This window comes from Procambarus clarkii, chromosome 35 (assembly GCF_040958095.1).
Source record: "Procambarus clarkii isolate CNS0578487 chromosome 35, FALCON_Pclarkii_2.0, whole genome shotgun sequence".
NCBI lineage: Eukaryota > Metazoa > Arthropoda > Malacostraca > Decapoda > Cambaridae > Procambarus > Procambarus clarkii.
Window position 1 is genome coordinate 17095845 of NC_091184.1, and position 22062 is coordinate 17117906.

Genomic DNA, 22062 nt, shown 5'->3' on the forward strand with positions numbered 1-22062 from the left:
TTCATGTGGCACTGTATCAAAAGCTTTGCTAAAAAGTCAAGGTACACAACATCACAATCCTTACCACTATCAACTGCCTCAACTATGCTAGAATAAAAAGATAACAAATTTGTTAAACATGAACAAACATGATGGAGTCAGGTGCAGTCACAGTGAGAGGTTGTGCTAGCTGGAGCTCCGATTCTAATAACATTATTATTGCAATAATGGAGGGATTAGTGAGGGATTTGGTGAGTATGGTTGGAGCTCTGAGAGCAGAGATGGATTTCCTGCGGGAGGAGGTGCGACGGCTGGGACTTCGGGAGGAAACGAAGGAGGAGGCCAGTGTTGACGGGACCTCATTAAGAAGGACTGACGGGACCAGTATTAAGAAGTCCTCGTCTTGGCAAGTTGTGAAAGACAGGGGTCTTAAGAAGACCTTGGCAAAACCGACAACTAATAGCCTACACCTAAGGACTTTTAATGCATTTGACGTATTAGAGGACGAGTGCTGTGTTGAACCTGTTGTTCAACGAGGTGGCAAAGACAAAGTAACGAGGAGCATTAAAGCGCAGGTCCCTCAAACTGCTCGAAAGGAAAAGGGAGAATCGAAGCGAATTTTGGTTGTGGGAGATTCCCAGGTGAGGTATTTAGACAGAACGTTTTGTGCCAGAGATAGGAGGAACAGATTAAGGGTTTGCTACCCGGGAGCTGGAATTGGTGATATTGTTGGAAACATGAATGATATTATGACAGGAAATGGGAAAAAAAACATTATTTGTATTAGTGCAGGGGGTAATGATGTTGGACGAGTTAGGAGTGAGGAACTAATACAGAGATTCAGGACAGCCATTGAATTAGTTAGGAGCAAGGGAGGAATCCCGATCATATGTGGCATTCTTCCAAGAAAGGGAGTGGGAAATGAATGGATGTCAATGGCACTTGGTGTCAATTGCCGGCTGGAAAGATATTGCAAATCAAATGCAATATCTTTCATAGACAACTGGGAACACTTCTATGGAAGAAATGAAATGTATGCTCGTGATGGGGTGCATCTATCGAGAGCTGGGGTTGTTGCTGTTGCGAACTAATAATAATAATAATAATAATTTTTATTTAGGTAAAGGTACATACATAAAGAGATTTTACAAAGTTTGTTGGCTTTATAGATAGAGCTAGTACATACAATGCCTAAAGCCACTAATTACCCAAAGCGTTTCGGGCAGGAAAAAACACTAATGACTAAAGCTTAAAACTAATGGGTAAAAAGAAAAAAATGCGTTGAGTACAAATAAAAATAGAGGTAAAAGAGGGGGGAACATTGTTGAAAAAGCAGCACAAATACAATTACAAATTATTACAGAAAATTACATTCAAACAGCGTTGATTTGAAAAACAATAAAAAACAAAAAACATACATGGGTTGACAATAGAGGGGTAAGGTAGGTTACAGGGAATTTATTAGGTATAGCTTCGTTTTTAACTTAAACTGGTTGAGAGAGGTACAGTCTTTAACATGGTTGGGAAGGTCATTCCACATTCTGGGCCCCTTGATTTGTAGAGCATTTCTGGTTTGATTAAGTCGTACTCTAGGAATATCAAAACTGTATTTATTTCTGGTGTGGTGCTCATGGGTTCTGTTACAACCTTCTATGAAGCTTTTGAGATCAGGATTGGCATTATAGTTTAGCGTTTTATATATGTATAATACACATGAGAGAATGTGCAGTGACTTAATGTCTAACATATTCAGAGATTTGAGTAGGGGTACCGAGTGATGTCTGGGGCCAGAATTGGATATTGTCCTAATAGCAGCTTTGTGTTGAGTAAGTGATTTTGGACGTAAGAGGACGTAAGTGATTTTGGGTAGTAGAGCCCCAAGCACAAATACCATAGTTGAGATATGGATAGATAAGGGAGAAATAGAGAGTCACCAGGGCAGGGCGTGGTACATAATATCTAATCGTAGAAAGAATGCCCACAGTTTTTGAAACTTTTTTTGATATGTTTAGAATGTGTCCCTGGAAATTCAGCTTGTGGTCAATGAGAATGCCAAGGAATTTGCCATCTAATTTGTTACAAATTTGGGTATTGTTTATTTTAAGATTTATCTGATTAGAGGATTTATTGCCAAACAGAATATAGAAAGTTTTGTCAATGTTAAGGGTGAGTTTGTTGGCAGTTAGCCACAGATGGACTTTATTTAGCTCAGTATTTACTGTGGCATTTAGAACAAGGGGATCAGAACTGGAGTAAGTGAAGGTTGTGTCGTCAGCAAATAGAATTGGTTTGAGGTGTTGGGAGGCATTTGGAAGGTCATTAATGTAGATGAGAAAGAGAAGAGGGCCAAGTATGCTGCCCTGGGGAACACCAATGTTGATGGGTAGGGTGGGAGAAATTGTATTATTCACAGAAACACATTGGAGCCTGTCAGTAAGGTAGGATTTGAGGTATTGTAGGGAGTGTCCTCTGACACCATAATGATGTAATTTAAGAAGAAGGTTTTGGTGGTTGACAGTATCGAAAGCTTTACGCAGGTCCACAAATAACCCAACAGGGAACTCATTTTTATCAAGAGCTGTATGAATCGAGTTAAGCATACTAATAAGTGCATCGTTTGTGCTTTTTTTGGGCCTGAAGCCATATTGGCAAGGGCTAAGTATATTGAGTTTGGCTAGATATGAGTAAAGCTGCTTATAGATTAGTTTTTCAAAATTTTTTGACAAGTTTGGCAGGATTGATATAGGTCTGTAGTTGTTAACATCTGTGAGATCACCACATTTGTGGACAGGCGTTACTCTCGCTTTTTTTAGAATATCTGGAAAGGTTTGGAGTTCAAGTGACTTGTTGAAGAGCAAAGCAATAGCAGGGGCTAAAGATCTGGAGGCTTTTTTGTAGATTAAAGTTGGTATCTCCTCAAGGACACCAGACTTGGTTTTAAGGGAAAGGATTATCTCATTGACGTCAATGGAATTAATAGGCTTTAGGTACAGAGACTGGGGATAGTTCCCTGTAAGATAGTCCTTAATGTCAGTACTGGAAGATGAAATATCATTAGCAAGGGATGAACCAATGGAAGAGAAGAACCTATTGAACTCAATAGCAGAATCAGAGGCTGAAAGCTGACCATCGTTATTAGACAGGAGAGTCGGTTTGTTATTTAAAGACTTCTTTGATCCTAATATTTGTGAAATTGTTCTCCAAGTTTGTTTAATGTTGCTCTTTATTTGGGTAAATTTATCTTCGTAGTATTTAGTTTTGGCTCGTCTAATTATCTTAGATAGCAATAATGAGTAATTCTTTGAGAATTCTTTGGAGACAATTCCTAACCTATACTTCTTCTCAAGGTCATGTTTTTTATTAGTAGATTTAAGTATTCCCTTTGTAAGCCAGGGATTGTTAAGCCTTTTGGTTGTGACTTGTTTTGTAAGCATAGGACAGTGGGTATTATAAAGGCTAAGAGTTTTTTGAAGAAAAGATTGAACTGCTAGGTTGATGTCCTCTATGTTACCTAACTCGGACTCCCAGTTGACATTATCAGTAGCAGTTATAAAATTGTCTATAGCAGTTTCATTGTGTAGTCTAAAACGTATCTCTCTTGACTCAAGAAGTGGTTTGCTAATGTTAGTTAGGAGAAATGTTGGGTAATGGTCTGTAGTGCTGTCGGTGATTATACCTGAAGTAAGCGGAGAGGTTATGTTTGTCCAGATGTGATCTAGAGTCGTGGCAGTGCTATCAGTGATTCTAGTAGGTCTAGTGATTAAGGGTATGAGGAAGCAGGAATTCATACAGTTGAGGAAGCTAACAGCAGTAGGGTGTTCTGGCTCGCAGAGGTCAATATTAAAGTCCCCTGTGATAATTAGGTGGTTTTTGTTCAGTCTGTTATCAAGTATTAGATTTCTAAGGTTTGAGTTGAATTCGAACACATCAGTGTTAGGAATTCTATAAACTGCACCCACAGACAGGATAGACTCGGCACCCTTGACTCTGAAGCTGGCGAAGATATACCCCCCATAGCAGTCTCTAGTTCTAATTTCTTTTAAGCATGTTAGTTCTTGGTGGTAGTAAAGAGCAGTGCCACCACCTCTCTGAAGTTGACGACAGTTGTGGATTGCTGAGTAGTTAGGCATGTTAAAGAGTTGAGTAGTATCCTCTTTCAACCATGTTTCAGTAAGTATAATAAAAGAGAATTTGTTGTCAATAGCTTCAATCAAGGCACTAACATCATCGAAGTGTTTACCTAGGGATCTAACGTTCAAATTGATTACAGAGATATTGTGATTATGAGTTAATACATTGTTTACATAATGTGCTGCAAAATATCTGCAATTTAGATCATTAAAGTGATTATTGTCATAGATAGTGGATAAGAGGTTAAGTTCTGGGTCTATACTTGACTGCATAAAAAAAGCTGATTGCAGGAAAAACAAGAAAAAAAAAGAAAAAATGTACACAATACTGTACCAAACAAACACAAAAGGGGCTTATAGAGGTACAACTCGTTGGAAGAAATGGTTACAGGTGTTTGTTTGGATTTAAACTGATTGTAGATAGAGGTATGGGAATTGATTTGGAGGAAGGAGATAATAAAAGTATCTGTTTGTGGGAGAAAGGAATTGGCAAAATGATCAGGGAAAGAGAAGGGCCTCAAAATAACAATTCACTTAGGGTATATTACACTAACAGTAGAAGTCTAAGAAATAAAATTAACGAATTAAATGCTCTTGTCTGCACAGAAAAAATAGATATTATTGCACTTACCGAAACGTGGATGAATGTAGAAAATAGAGAACTATTAGCTGAATATCAAATAAATGGATTTAAACTATTTCACACAGATAGATATATTAGACGAGGAGGGGGAGTAGCCATATATGTTAGGGACAATTTGAAATGTAGTCTCAAAGAGGGAATCAAAACTGAGCCACACTCAGAAACTATTTGGATAGAATTATACGAAAAAGCAAATAATATTATAATAGGAGTTATATATAGGCCACCAAATTTAGACAGAATGGAAGCAAAGCATCTATGGGATGAAATATCTAGGGCATCAAGATCTAACAGTATTTACGTCATGGGTGACTTTAATTTTAGTGGAATAAACTGGTTGAACAAAACAGGGAATAGTGAAGCAGAAGATTTTCTAGAATTAATTGACGATTGCTTTCTTACGCAACACATTAAGGAACCAACACGGGAAAATAATATTTTAGATTTAGTGTTAACTAACAGGGAAACACAAATTAATGACATCGAAATAGGGAGTGAGCTAGGGAACAGTGATCACAAAGAAATCAGATTTAGCATAGAATGGAATAGACCTGTAGGAGAAAATTCTGTTAAAGTGCCAGATTTTCGAAAAGCTGATTTTAATAGCCTAAGAAATTCTTTGGGTCAAATTGATTGGAAAGTCTTGGGTATGGGGTGGGGGCTGGTCTTGGAGCGAGACATGAACCCAGCGATAGGTGTCGTAAATAGGGATTTCGATGTGGATTCAATATATAACTTATTTAAGAATATTCTAAACAAAGCACAGGAACGTAGTATACCATACAAATTGAATAGATCGAATACTAATGACCCAAAGTGGATAACAAATAATTTAAAGAACCTTATAGGTAAAAAGAGAGCTTGGTACAAAAGGATTAAAAATGGGGAGGTCACTTTATAACAGGAATTCGTACAACTGGTTAGAAATGTTAAAAAAGAGATAAGGAAAGCAAAAAGAAACTATGAAGTTCGCATATCAGGGCAAGCTAAGACAAATCCTAAAGGTTTTTTTCAGTTATATCGTACTAAAACTAGGGAAAGGATAGGTCCATTAAAAACTGAGACAGGTCAAATAACAGATAGTGATGAAGAGATGAGTAGTATTTTTAATAAATATTTTGTATCTGTATTTACTAAAGAGGAAATTAACAATATGCCTTCAGGCGAACAAGTCTATGTGGGTGGGGACGAGGACAGGTTGACGAGTTTAGCAGTTACCAGGGAGGATGTTCTTAAACAAATAGTAAAACTCAAACCAAACAAATCCCCAGGGCCGGATGAAGTGTTTGCCAGGGTGCTTAAATAATGCAAAGAGGAGCTTAGTGACCCACTGTCAACCATATTTAATAAATCAATAGAGTCAGGCAGAGTGCCAGAGTTTTGGAAAGTTGCTAATGTGATACCAGTTTTTAAGAAAGGAGATAGATCACTTGCATCTAACTATCGACCAATTAGCCTAACGTCTATTGTGGGAAAGTTACTCGAATCTATAATAGCAAATAAAATTCGTCTTCATCTTGAAAAACATAAATTAATAATTGAGTCGCAACATGGTTTTATAAATGGCCGTTCATGTTTAACAAATTTGTTATCTTTTTATTCTAGCATAGTTGAGGCAGTTGATAGTGGAAAGAATTGTGATGTTGTGTACCTTGACTTTAGGAAAGCTTTTGATACAGTGCCACATGAAAGACTGATTAAAAAGATAGAGGCTCATGGTATTGGGGGTGCTATATTAAACTGGATTAGGGCATGGCTATACCAAAGGAAACAGAGAGTTAGTATAAATGGAGTCAAGTCAGAGTGGGAAAATGTTGTAAGTGGAGTGCCTCAAGGCTTTGTCCTGGGACCTCTGTTGTTTATAATATATATAAATGATTTAGATTCAGGTTTCAGTAGCAACATTTGCAAATTTGCCGATGATACGAAAATCGGCAGGGAAATTAATTCGGAGGAGGACGCACTATCACTTCAAGTTGATCTAGATAGGGTTTTGAAATGGTCAAAGGATTGGCAGATGCAGTTTAATGCTGATAAATGTAAAGTTCTGAGGTTAGGTAATGATGATAGAGTTACAAGATACGAGCTAGATGGTGTTGAGATTGCAAAGTCGGATTGCGAAAGGGATCTGGGAGTTATGATTAGTAAGAATTTAAAACAAAATGATCAATGCATAAATGTTCGTAATAAGGCAAATCGGACACTTGGATTTATTAATCGCAGCGTTAGTAACAAGACACCTGGTGTGGTTCTCAAGCTATATTTTGCTCTAGTTAGGCCCCATTTAGATTTTGCAGTTCAGTTTTGGTCGCCATATTATAGAATGGATATAAATTCACTTGAACGTGTCCAGCGTAGGATGACTAAGTTAATTCCCCAAATTAGAAATCTTTCATATAAAGAAAGATTAACAAAGCTTAAGTTGCATTCACTGAAAAGGCGAAGAGTTAGGGGTGACATGATAGAGGTTTACAAGTGGGTGAATGGACATAACAAAGGGGATATTAAGAGGGTATTAAAAGTATCAACACAAGACAGAACACGAAACAATAAGTATAAATTGGATAAGTTTAGATTTAGGAAAGACTTGGGTAAATACTGGTTCAGTAACAGGGTTGTTGATTTATGGAACCAATTGCCGCGTAACATTGTGGAGGTGGGGTCGCTCGATTGTTTCAAGCATGGGTTGGACATGTATATGAGTGGGATTGGGTGGTTATAAATAGGAGCTGCCTCGTATGGGCCAATAGGACTTCTGCAGTTGCCTTTGTTCTTATGTTCTTATGAACGGCCATTTATAAAACCATGTTGCGACTCAATTATTAATTTATGTTTTTCAAGATGAAGACGAAATTTATTTGCTATTATAGATTCGAGTAACTTTCCCACAATAGACGTTAGGCTAATTGGCCGATAGTTTGACGCAAGTGATCTATCTCCTTTCTTAAAAATTGGTACCACATTTGCTACCTTCCATGACTCTGACACTCTGCCTGACTCTATTGATTTATTAAATATGGTTGACAGTGGGTCACAAAGCTCCTCTTTGCATTCTTTAAGCACCCTGGCAAACACTTCATCCGGCCCTGGGGATTTGTTTGGTTTGAGTTTTACTATTTGTTTAAGAACATCCTCCCTGGTAACTGCTAAACTCGTCAACCTGTCTTCGTCCCAACCCACATAGACTTGTTTGGCTGAAGGCATATTGTTAAGTTCCTCTTTAGTAAATACAGATACAAAATATTTATTAAAAATACTACTCATCTCTTCATCACTATCTGTTATTTGACCAGTTTCAGTTTTTAATGGACCTATCCTTTCCCTAGTCTTAGTACGATATAACTGAAAAAACCCTTTAGGATTTGTCTTTGCTTGCCCTGCTATGCGAACTTCATAGTTTCTTTTTGCTTTCCTTATCTCTTTTTTAGCATTTCTAACCAGTTGTACGAATTCCTGTTCTAAAGTGACCTCCCCATTTTTAATCCTTTTGTACCAAGCTCTCTTTTTACCTATAAGGTTCTTTAAATTATTTGTTATCCACTTTGGTTCATTAGTATTCGATCTATTCAATTTGTATGGTATACTACGTTCCTGTGCTTTGTTTAGAATATTCTTAAATAAGTTATATATTAAATCCACATCGAAATCCCCTTTTACATCACCTATCGCTGGGTTCAAGTCTCGCTCCAAGACTGAACCCAATGTATTTGACCCAATAAATTTCTTAGGCTATTAAAATCAGCTTTTCGAAAATCTGGCACTTTAACAGAATTTTCTCCTACAGGTCTATTCCATTCTATGCTAAATCTGATTACTTTGTGATCACTGTTCCCTAGCTCACTCCCTATTTCGATGTCATTAATTTGTGTTTCCCTGTTAGTTAACACTAAATCTAAAATATTATTTTCCCGCGTTGGTTCCTTAATGTGTTGCTTAAGAAAGCAATCGTCAATTAATTCTAGAAAATATTCTGCTTCACTGTACCCTGTTTTGTCCACCCAGTTTATTCCACTAAAATTAAAGTCACCCATGACATAAATACTGTTAGATCTAGATGCTCTAGATATTTAATCCCATAGATGCTTTGCTTCCATTCTGTTTAAATTTGGTGGCCTATATATAACGCCTATTATAATATTATTTGCTTTTTCGTTTAATTTTATCCAAATAGTTTCTGTGTGTGGCTCAGTTTTGATTCCATCTTTGAGACTATATTTCAAATTGTCCCTAACATATATGGCTACTCCCCCTCCTCGTTTAATATATCTATCTGTGTGAAATAGTTTAAATCCATCTATTTGATATTCAGCTAATAGTTCTCTATTTTCTACATTCATCCACGTTTCGGTAAGTGCAATAATATCTATTTTTTCTGTGCAGACAAGAGCATTTAATTCGTTAATTTTATTTCTAAGACTTCTACTGTTAGTGTAATATACCCTAAGTGAATTGTTATTTTGAGGCCCTTTTCTTTCCCTGATCATTTTGCCAATTCTTTTCTCCCACGAACACGTACTTTTATTACCTCCTTCATCCAAATCAATTCCCATACCACTATCTACTAACAGTTTAATCCCAAACAAACACCTCTAACCACTGGTTCAAACGAGTTCGCAACAGCAACAACCCCAGCCCTCGATAGATGCACCCCATCGCGAGCATACATTTCATTTCTTCAATAGAAGTGTTCCCAGTTGTCTATGAAAGATATTGCATTTGATTTGCAATATCTTTCCAGCCGGCAATTGACACCAAGTGCCCTCGACATCCATTCATTTCCCACTCCCTTTCTTGGAAGAATGCCATATATGATCGGGATTCTTCCCTTGCTCCTAACTAATTCAATGGCTGTCCTGAATCTCTGTATTAGTTCCTCACTCCTAACTCGCCCAACATCATTACCCCCCTGCACTAATACAAATAATGGGTTTGTTCCCATTTCTCGTCATAATATCATTCATGTTTCCAACAATATCACCAATTCCAGCTCCCTGATAGCAAACCCTTAATCTGTTCCTCCTATCTCTGGCACAAAACGTTCTGTCTAAATACCTCACCTGGGAATCTCCCACAACCAAAATTCGCTTCGGTACCTCCTTAACTTTCTGAGCAGCCTGAGGGGCCTGTGCTCCGCCGCTCCTCGCTGGTTTCCGTTCCGAGTGAACTGCAGGCTCATAAGAACAAAGGTAACTGCAGAAGGCCTATTGGCCCATACGAGGCAGCTCCTATTCTATAACCACCCAATCCCACTCACATACTTGTCCAACCCGTGCTTGAAACAATCGAGGGACACCACCTCCACCACTTTACGTGACAATTGGTTCCACAAATCAACAACCCTGTTACTGAACCAGTATTTACCCAAGTCTTTCCTAAATCTAAACTTATCCAATTTATACCCATTGTTTCGAGTTCTGTCTTATGTTGATATTTTTAATACCCCTATTAATATCCCCCCTGTTATGTCCATTCATCCACTTGTAAACCTCTATCATGTCACCCCTAACTCTTCGCCTTTCCAGTGAATGCAACTTAAGCTTTGTTAATCTTTCTTCATATGAAAGATTTCTAATTTGGGGAATTAACTTAGTCATCCTACGTTGGACACATTCAAGTGAATTTATCTCCATTCTATAATACGGCGACCAAAACTGAACTGCATAATCTAAATGGGGCCTAACTAGAGCAAGATATAGCTTAAGAACCACACCAGGTGTCTTGTTACTGACGCTTCGATTAATAAATCCCAGTGTCCTATTCGCCTTATTACGAACATTCATGCATTGATCCTTTTGTTTTAAATTCTTACAAATCATAACTCCCAGATCCCTTTCGCAATCCGACTTCGCAATCTCAACACCATCTAGCTCGTATCTTGTAACTCTATCATCATTACCTAGCCTCAGAACTTTAAGAACATAAGAACATAAGAACAAAGGTAACTGCAGAAGGCCTATTGGCCCATACGAGGCAGCTCCTATTCTATAACCACCCAATCCCACTCATATACTTGTCCAACCCGTGCTTGAAACAATCGAGGGACCCCACCTCCACAATGTTACGCGGCAATTGGTTCCACAAATCAACAACCCTGTTACTGAACCAGTATTTACCCAAGTCTTTCCTAAATCTAAACTTATCCAATTTATATCCATTGTTTCGTGTTCTGTCCTGTGTTGATACTTTTAATACCCTATTAATATCCCCCCGGTTATGTCCATTCATCCACTTGTAAACCTCTATCATGTCACCCCTAACTCTTCGCCTTTCCAGTGAATGCAACTTAAGCTTTGTTAATCTTTCTTCATATGAAAGATTTCTAATTTGGGGAATTAACTTAGTCATCCTACGCTGGACACGTTCAAGTGAATTTATATCCATTCTATAATATGGCGACCAAAACTGAACTGCATAATCTAAATGGGGCCTAACTAGAGCAAGATATAGCTTGAGAACCACACCAGGTGTCTTGTTACTAACGCTGCGATTAATAAATCCAAGTGTCCGATTTGCCTTATTACGAACATTTATGCATTGATCCTTATGTTTTAAATTCTTACTAATCATAACTCCCAGATCCCTTTCGCAATCCGACTTCGCAATCACAACACCATCTAGCTCGTATCTTGTAACTCTATCATCATTACCTAACCTCAGAACTTTACATTTATCAGCATTAAACTGCATTTGCCAATCATTTCAAAACCCTATCTAGATCAACTTGAAGTGATAGTGAGTCCTCCTCCGAATTAATTTCCCTACCGATTTTCGTATCATCGGCAAATTTGCAAATGTTGCTACTCAAACCTGAATCTAAATCATTTATATATATTATAAACAACAGAGGTCCCAGGACAGAGCCCTGAGGTACTCCACTAACAACATTATCCCACACTGACCTAACCCCATTTATACTATCTCTCTGTTTCCTTTGGAATAGCCATTCGGGATTCCTCCCTTGCTCCTAACTAATTCAATGGCTGTCCTAAATCTCTGTATTAGTTCCTCACTCCTAACTCGCATAACATCATTACCCCCTGCACTAATACAAATAATGGGTTTGTTCCCATATCCCGTCATAATATCATTCATGTTTTCAACAATATCACCAATTCCAGCTCCCGGATAGCAAACCCTTAATCTGTTCCCCCTATTTCTGGCATAAAACGTTCAAAATTGGATAAGTTTAGATTTAGGACAGACTTGGGTCAATACTGGTTCAGTAACAGGGTTGTTGATTTGTGCACCCAATTGCCGCGTAACGTGCTGGATGTGGGGTACCTCGATTGTTTCAAGCGCGGGTTGGACAAGTATATGAGTGGGATTGGGTGGTTATAGATAGGAGCTGCCTCGTATAGGCCAATAGGCCTTCTGCAGTTACGTTTGTTCTTATGTTCTTTTCAATTTGTATGGCAAGGAGATTATACGTTCCTGTGCTTTGCTTAGAATATTCCTAAATAAGTTATATATTGAACCCACATCGAAATCCCCTTATACGTCACCTATCGCTGGGTTCACGTCTTGCTTCAAGCCTGGCACACCCCCCATGCCCAAGACTTTCAAATCTATTTGCCCCAAAAAAATTCTTAGGCTATATAAATCAGCTTTTCGAAAATCTGGGATGCAGCGGACGTTATTAAAATTAACTTAAGGCAGCGTCTGGGATGCTCTCGGACGCAGGTTCGAATCCTCATCACGGCTCTTGTTAATTTGTTCTTCTTTAGTAAATACAGAAACAAAATATTTATTAAAAATACTACTCATCTCTTCGTCATTATCCGTTATCTGACCTGTCTCGTTTTTTAATGGACCTATCCTTTCCCCTAATCTTTGTTCAATATAACTGAAAAAAATCCTTTAGGATTTGCATTTGCTTAGCAAATTCATTTAGCTTAGCCTGCTAAACGAACTTCATAATTTTTTTGCTCTCCTTATCTCTTGTTGGACATGTATATGAGTGGGATTGAGTAGTTATAAATAGAAGCTGCCGCGTATGGGCCTATAGGCCCTCTGCAGTTATTTTTATTTTTTATGTTTTTATGTTCTCATATATATATATATATATATATATATATATATATATATATATATATATATATATATATATATATATATATATATATATATATATATATATATGTATATATATATATGTATATATATATATATATATATATATATATATATATATATATATATATATATATATATATATATATATATATATATATATATATATATATATATATATATATATATAATAAGTTATATATTGAATTGAAATATACATAGTTATATATATATTTATATTATATAAAGAACACTATATTGTTATATATTGAATATATATTAATATATATATATTTATATATTATATATTGAAAATGAACATCATACTCTCTGACCAAACTAAGTTCCAAAGGGTAACGAAGGACACTACAGCCGAATTAAAAGCAAAGGTCAACAAACTGATCGAAACTGTGAACGCCAAGAAATCCGGACTCCACCTGCCAAAGATCATTGGGGAATATAAAACCAGATATGCGTATGGAAATGTCAAGACACACAAGCCTGGAAACCCACTTCGGCCAATCATTAGCCAGATACCCACACCCACGTACAGACTGGCGAAGCGACTCAACGGCCTGCTGACTCCTTATGTTCCTTGCGCCTTCAGCCTAAAGTCTCCAAAGGAATTTGTTGACTTACTGCGGGGCACACGGGCCACAGGGATAAGAGCCTCGTTGGACGTAGAATAACTGTTTACCAACGTACCTGTGGACGAGACAATCGGAATGATAGCCGACAGAGTGTATCGTGATCCAGCCTGTACTCCTCTTGACATACCAGAAAATATTGTGAGGAAACTACTCCAAGCTTGTACTAAAGAGGCACCCTTCTTGAGCCCGGATGGGCACATGTATAAGCAAGTAGATGGGGTCGCCATGGGTTCTTCCCTAGGTGTCCTGTTTGCAAACTTCTACATGGGTACCATCGAGCAAAAAGTCTTAGTCGACATGAACTTGAAACCGGCCATATACTGCAGGTATGTTGACGACATTTTTACACAGGTACCTGATGTCAGACATCTGCAGGAGCTGAAGGAGGCATTTGAGCAGAGTTCCGTGCAGCGTTTCACTTACGAGATGGAAAAGGATGGGAAGCTGCCCTTTCTAGATGTAACAGTCATGGAAAAGGGCGGAGGTTTCCACACTGCAGTCTACACTAAGGAAACAAACATAGGAATGTGCCTAAATGCCAACAGCGACTGACCAGACAGGTACAAGAGGAGTGTTGTTAACGCGTATGTCGACTGTCCTCTCAGCCACAGCTCAGAATGGAAGCAAGTCGACGAAGAACTCTGTAGGGTAAGGCAGGTCCTAGTCAATAACGGCTTCTCCAATGGTTTCGTCGAAGACATCATAAGAAGGAAAGTGAAAAGCCATGCAACCTCTGAAGAGACAACTAACACAACACCTATACCCCCTATTAGACTATTTTACAGGAACTTCTTTTCCACAGCTCATAAAACGGAGGACAGGGTCCTGAAAGATATTGTTAATAGAAACGTTATCCCTACAGACAAAAATCAGAGGATACAACTGACGATTTACTATAAAACCAGAAAAACGGCCAGCCTACTCATGAGAAACTCTCCAGACACAAAACAGAACGCTTTAAAAGAGACTAACGTCGTCTATGCCTTCAAATGCCCTCTTGGGGACTGTAAGCTCCAAAAAACCCAGTACATAGGCAAGACAACAACATCTCTTTCTAGGCGTTTAACGATGCATAAGCAACAGGGCTCCATTAAGGAACATATAATCTCTTCCCACAACCAAACCATCGCCAGAGAAATCCTAGTAAACAACACAGAAATCATCGATAGATACAACGATAGCAGGCGGCTTGACGTTTGCGAGGCACTACACATCAAGAAGTCAACACCAGCAATCAACAGCCAATTATTGCACAACTACATTCTACCCACCTCAAGACTCCGCTCCAATATAGCAGCATCAAGAAATATGGACCAATAGGCTTTCTACAAAGACTTCTATTCAATATCCATTGTTTCATGTTCTGTCTTGTGTTGATGAAATTAATACCCTATTAATATCACCTCTTGTTCTGTCTTGTGTTGATGAAATTAATACCCTTTTAATGCCACATCTTGTTCTGTCTTGTGTTAATGCTACATCACCCCTTCCACCTCACTCAAATGTAGATATAAAATCGGAGATGCATAAGTTCTATTCAGTTGTGTATTTGTGAACTAAAGTCTTTGAAAATGTAATAAGTTTTACGAAACGCGCTCGTGTCGCGTCAGACTAGAAATAAAAATGAATTTTGGAGAATTGATTTTTGATTTACCTCCAACAGTGAAAAGAAATGTACGAAAGATTGAGAAAATTCGTGTTAGAATTATTAATCTTACTTTTTCGGTCATATTTAATAATATATGTCTACAGGAAAGACTGCTACCAAAATATACTAATATATATATATATATAAGCCTATACTTGCATAAACCACAAGTGAAGATAAACAATCTTTGGACAACACCCACCAGTGGGACTCGAACCCAGAAAGCACAACTACCTTCCAGTAGCTGGCATAACTAGTATGCTTTAACCCACTACGCCATCAGACCTTACAAAAGAAGTAGATAGTTCGAGATATATATATCTCAAACATCTCTACCTCCCGAAGGCACCAGATGAGTGAGGGGTCAGTCTGCAATTTTCGTCAAGCCACTGTCAATGTGAGAGAACTCGTGTCCAGCTTATAAGCCTATACTTGCATAAACCACAAGTGAAGATAAACAATCTTTGGACAACACCCACCAGTGGGACTCGAACCCAGAAAGCACAACTACCTTCCAGTAGCTGGCATAACTAGTATGCTTTAACCCACTACGCCATCAGACCTTACAAAAGAAGTAGATAGTTCGAGATATATATATCTCAAACATCTCTACCTCCCGAAGGCACCAGATGAGTGAGGGGTCAGTCTGCAATTTTCGTCAAGCCACTGTCAATGTGAGAGAACTCGTGTCCAGCTTATAAGCCTATACTTGCATAAACCACAAGTGAAGATAAACAATCTTTGGACAACACCCACCAGTGGGACTCGAACCCAGAAAGCACAACTACCTTCCAGTAGCTGGCATAACTAGTATGCTTTAACCCACTACGCCATCAGACCTTACAAAAGAAGTAGATAGTTCGAGATATATATATCTCAAACATCTCTACCTCCCGAAGGCACCAGATGAGTGAGGGGTCAGTCTGCAATTTTCGTCAAGCCACTGTCAATGTGAGAGAACTCGTGTCCAGCTTATAAGCCTATACTTGCATAAACCACAAGTGAAGATAAACAATCTTTGGACAACACCCACCAGTGGGACTCGAACCCAGAAAGCACAACTACCTTCCAGTAGCTGGCATAACTAGTATGCTTTAACCCACTACGCCATCAGACCTTACAAAAGAAGTAGATAGTTCGAGATATATATATCTCAAACATCTCTACCTCCCGAAGGCACCAGATGAGTGAGGGGTCAGTCTGCAATTTTCGTCAAGCCACTGTCAATGTGAGAGAACTCGTGTCCAGCTTATAAGCCTATACTTGCATAAACCACAAGTGAAGATAAACAATCTTTGGACAACACCCACCAGTGGGACTCGAACCCAGAAAGCACAACTACCTTCCAGTAGCTGGCATAACTAGTATGCTTTAACCCACTACGCCATCAGACCTTACAAAAGAAGTAGATAGTTCGAGATATATATATCTCAAACATCTCTACCTCCCGAAGGCACCAGATGAGTGAGGGGTCAGTCTGCAATTTTCGTCAAGCCACTGTCAATGTGAGAGAACTCGTGTCCAGCTTATAAGCCTATACTTGCATAAACCACAAGTGAAGATAAACAATCTTTGGACAACACCCACCAGTGGGACTCGAACCCAGAAAGCACAACTACCTTCCAGTAGCTGGCATAACTAGTATGCTTTAACCCACTACGCCATCAGACCTTACAAAAGAAGTAGATAGTTCGAGATATATATATCTCAAACATCTCTACCTCCCGAAGGCACCAGATGAGTGAGGGGTCAGTCTGCAATTTTCGTCAAGCCACTGTCAATGTGAGAGAACTCGTGTCCAGCTTATAAGCCTATACTTGCATAAACCACAAGTGAAGATAAACAATCTTTGGACAACACCCACCAGTGGGACTCGAACCCAGAAAGCACAACTACCTTCCAGTAGCTGGCATAACTAGTATGCTTTAACCCACTACGCCATCAGACCTTACAAAAGAAGTAGATAGTTCGAGATATATATATCTCAAACATCTCTACCTCCCGAAGGCACCAGATGAGTGAGGGGTCAGTCTGCAATTTTCGTCAAGCCACTGTCAATGTGAGAGAACTCGTGTCCAGCTTATAAGCCTATACTTGCATAAACCACAAGTGAAGATAAACAATCTTTGGACAACACCCACCAGTGGGACTCGAACCCAGAAAGCACAACTACCTTCCAGTAGCTGGCATAACTAGTATGCTTTAACCCACTACGCCATCAGACCTTACAAAAGAAGTAGATAGTTCGAGATATATATATCTCAAACATCTCTACCTCCCGAAGGCACCAGATGAGTGAGGGGTCAGTCTGCAATTTTCGTCAAGCCACTGTCAATGTGAGAGAACTCGTGTCCAGCTTATAAGCCTATACTTGCATAAACCACAAGTGAAGATAAACAATCTTTGGACAACACCCACCAGTGGGACTCGAACCCAGAAAGCACAACTACCTTCCAGTAGCTGGCATAACTAGTATGCTTTAACCCACTACGCCATCAGACCTTACAAAAGAAGTAGATAGTTCGAGATATATATATCTCAAACATCTCTACCTCCCGAAGGCACCAGATGAGTGAGGGGTCAGTCTGCAATTTTCGTCAAGCCACTGTCAATGTGAGAGAACTCGTGTCCAGCTTATAAGCCTATACTTGCATAAACCACAAGTGAAGATAAACAATCTTTGGACAACACCCACCAGTGGGACTCGAACCCAGAAAGCACAACTACCTTCCAGTAGCTGGCATAACTAGTATGCTTTAACCCACTACGCCATCAGACCTTACAAAAGAAGTAGATAGTTCGAGATATATATATCTCAAACATCTCTACCTCCCGAAGGCACCAGATGAGTGAGGGGTCAGTCTGCAATTTTCGTCAAGCCACTGTCAATGTGAGAGAACTCGTGTCCAGCTTATAAGCCTATACTTGCATAAACCACAAGTGAAGATAAACAATCTTTGGACAACACCCACCAGTGGGACTCGAACCCAGAAAGCACAACTACCTTCCAGTAGCTGGCATAACTAGTATGCTTTAACCCACTACGCCATCAGACCTTACAAAAGAAGTAGATAGTTCGAGATATATATATCTCAAACATCTCTACCTCCCGAAGGCACCAGATGAGTGAGGGGTCAGTCTGCAATTTTCGTCAAGCCACTGTCAATGTGAGAGAACTCGTGTCCAGCTTATAAGCCTATACTTGCATAAACCACAAGTGAAGATAAACAATCTTTGGACAACACCCACCAGTGGGACTCGAACCCAGAAAGCACAACTACCTTCCAGTAGCTGGCATAACTAGTATGCTTTAACCCACTACGCCATCAGACCTTACAAAAGAAGTAGATAGTTCGAGATATATATATCTCAAACATCTCTACCTCCCGAAGGCACCAGATGAGTGAGGGGTCAGTCTGCAATTTTCGTCAAGCCACTGTCAATGTGAGAGAACTCGTGTCCAGCTTATAAGCCTATACTTGCATAAACCACAAGTGAAGATAAACAATCTTTGGACAACACCCACCAGTGGGACTCGAACCCAGAAAGCACAACTACCTTCCAGTAGCTGGCATAACTAGTATGCTTTAACCCACTACGCCATCAGACCTTACAAAAGAAGTAGATAGTTCGAGATATATATATCTCAAACATCTCTACCTCCCGAAGGCACCAGATGAGTGAGGGGTCAGTCTGCAATTTTCGTCAAGCCACTGTCAATGTGAGAGAACTCGTGTCCAGCTTATAAGCCTATACTTGCATAAACCACAAGTGAAGATAAACAATCTTTGGACAACACCCACCAGTGGGACTCGAACCCAGAAAGCACAACTACCTTCCAGTAGCTGGCATAACTAGTATGCTTTAACCCACTACGCCATCAGACCTTACAAAAGAAGTAGATAGTTCGAGATATATATATCTCAAACATCTCTACCTCCCGAAGGCACCAGATGAGTGAGGGGTCAGTCTGCAATTTTCGTCAAGCCACTGTCAATGTGAGAGAACTCGTGTCCAGCTTATAAGCCTATACTTGCATAAACCACAAGTGAAGATAAACAATCTTTGGACAACACCCACCAGTGGGACTCGAACCCAGAAAGCACAACTACCTTCCAGTAGCTGGCATAACTAGTATGCTTTAACCCACTACGCCATCAGACCTTACAAAAGAAGTAGATAGTTCGAGATATATATATCTCAAACATCTCTACCTCCCGAAGGCACCAGATGAGTGAGGGGTCAGTCTGCAATTTTCGTCAAGCCACTGTCAATGTGAGAGAACTCGTGTCCAGCTTATAAGCCTATACTTGCATAAACCACAAGTGAAGATAAACAATCTTTGGACAACACCCACCAGTGGGACTCGAACCCAGAAAGCACAACTACCTTCCAGTAGCTGGCATAACTAGTATGCTTTAACCCACTACGCCATCAGACCTTACAAAAGAAGTAGATAGTTCGAGATATATATATCTCAAACATCTCTACCTCCCGAAGGCACCAGATGAGTGAGGGGTCAGTCTGCAATTTTCGTCAAGCCACTGTCAATGTGAGAGAACTCGTGTCCAGCTTATAAGCCTATACTTGCATAAACCACAAGTGAAGATAAACAATCTTTGGACAACACCCACCAGTGGGACTCGAACCCAGAAAGCACAACTACCTTCCAGTAGCTGGCATAACTAGTATGCTTTAACCCACTACGCCATCAGACCTTACAAAAGAAGTAGATAGTTCGAGATATATATATCTCAAACATCTCTACCTCCCGAAGGCACCAGATGAGTGAGGGGTCAGTCTGCAATTTTCGTCAAGCCACTGTCAATGTGAGAGAACTCGTGTCCAGCTTATAAGCCTATACTTGCATAAACCACAAGTGAAGATAAACAATCTTTGGACAACACCCACCAGTGGGACTCGAACCCAGAAAGCACAACTACCTTCCAGTAGCTGGCATAACTAGTATGCTTTAACCCACTACGCCATCAGACCTTACAAAAGAAGTAGATAGTTCGAGATATATATATCTCAAACATCTCTACCTCCCGAAGGCACCAGATGAGTGAGGGTCAGTCTGCAATTTTCGTCAAGCCACTGTCAATGTGAGAGAACTCGTGTCCAGCTTATAAGCCTATACTTGCATAAACCACAAGTGAAGATAAACAATCTTTGGACAACACCCACCAGTGGGACTCGAACCCAGAAAGCACAACTACCTTCCAGTAGCTGGCATAACTAGTATGCTTTAACCCACTACGCCATCAGACCTTACAAAAGAAGTAGATAGTTCGAGATATATATATCTCAAACATCTCTACCTCCCGAAGGCACCAGATGAGTGAGGGGTCAGTCTGCAATTTTCGTCAAGCCACTGTCAATGTGAGAGAACTCGTGTCCAGCTTATAAGCCTATACTTGCATAAACCACAAGTGAAGATAAACAATCTTTGGACAACACCCACCAGTGGGACTCGAACCCAGAAAGCACAACTACCTTCCAGTAGCTGGCATAACTAGTATGCTTTAACCCACTACGCCATCAGACCTTACAAAAGAAGTAGATAGTTCGAGATATATATATCTCAAACATCTCTACCTCCCGAAGGCACCAGATGAGTGAGGGGTCAGTCTGCAATTTTCGTCAAGCCACTGTCAATGTGAGAGAACTCGTGTCCAGCTTATAAGCCTATACTTGCATAAACCACAAGTGAAGATAAACAATCTTTGGACAACACCCACCAGTGGGACTCGAACCCAGAAAGCACAACTACCTTCCAGTAGCTGGCATAACTAGTATGCTTTAACCCACTACGCCATCAGACCTTACAAAAGAAGTAGATAGTTCGAGATATATATATCTCAAACATCTCTACCTCCCGAAGGCACCAGATTCGAGTCCCACTGGTGGGTGTTGTCCAAAGATTGTTTATCTTCACTTGTGGTTTATGCAAGTATAGGCTTATAAGCTGGACACGAGTTCTCTCACATTGACAGTGGCTTGACGAAAATTGCAGACTGACCCCTCACTCATCTGGTGCCTTCGGGAGGTAGAGATGTTTGAGATATATATATCTCGAACTATCTACTTCTTTTGTAAGGTCTGATGGCGTAGTGGGTTAAAGCATACTAGTTATGCCAGCTACTGGAAGGTAGTTGTGCTTTCTGGGTTCGAGTCCCACTGGTGGGTGTTGTCCAAAGATTGTTTATCTTCACTTGTGGTTTATGCAAGTATAGGCTTATAAGCTGGACACGAGTTCTCTCACATTGACAGTGGCTTGACGAAAATTGCAGACTGACCCCTCACTCATCTGGTGCCTTCGGGAGGTAGAGATGTTTGAGATATATATATCTCGAACTATCTACTTCTTTTGTAAGGTCTGATGGCGTAGTGGGTTAAAGCATACTAGTTATGCCAGCTACTGGAAGGTAGTTGTGCTTTCTGGGTTCGAGTCCCACTGGTGGGTGTTGTCCAAAGATTGTTTATCTTCACTTGTGGTTTATGCAAGTATAGGCTTATAAGCTGGACACGAGTTCTCTCATTGACAGTGGCTTGACGAAAATTGCAGACTGACCCCTCACTCATCTGGTGCCTTCGGGAGGTAGAGATGTTTGAGATATATATATCTCGAACTATCTACTTCTTTTGTAAGGTCTGATGGCGTAGTGGGTTAAAGCATACTAGTTATGCCAGCTACTGGAAGGTAGTTGTGCTTTCTGGTTCGAGTCCCACTGGTGGGTGTTGTCCAAAGATTGTTTATCTTCACTTGTGGTTTATGCAAGTATAGGCTTATAAGCTGGACACGAGTTCTCTCACATTGACAGTGGCTTGACGAAAATTGCAGACTGACCCTCACTCATCTGGTGCCTTCGGGAGGTAGAGATGTTTGAGATATATATATCTCGAACTATCTACTTCTTTTGTAAGGTCTGATGGCGTAGT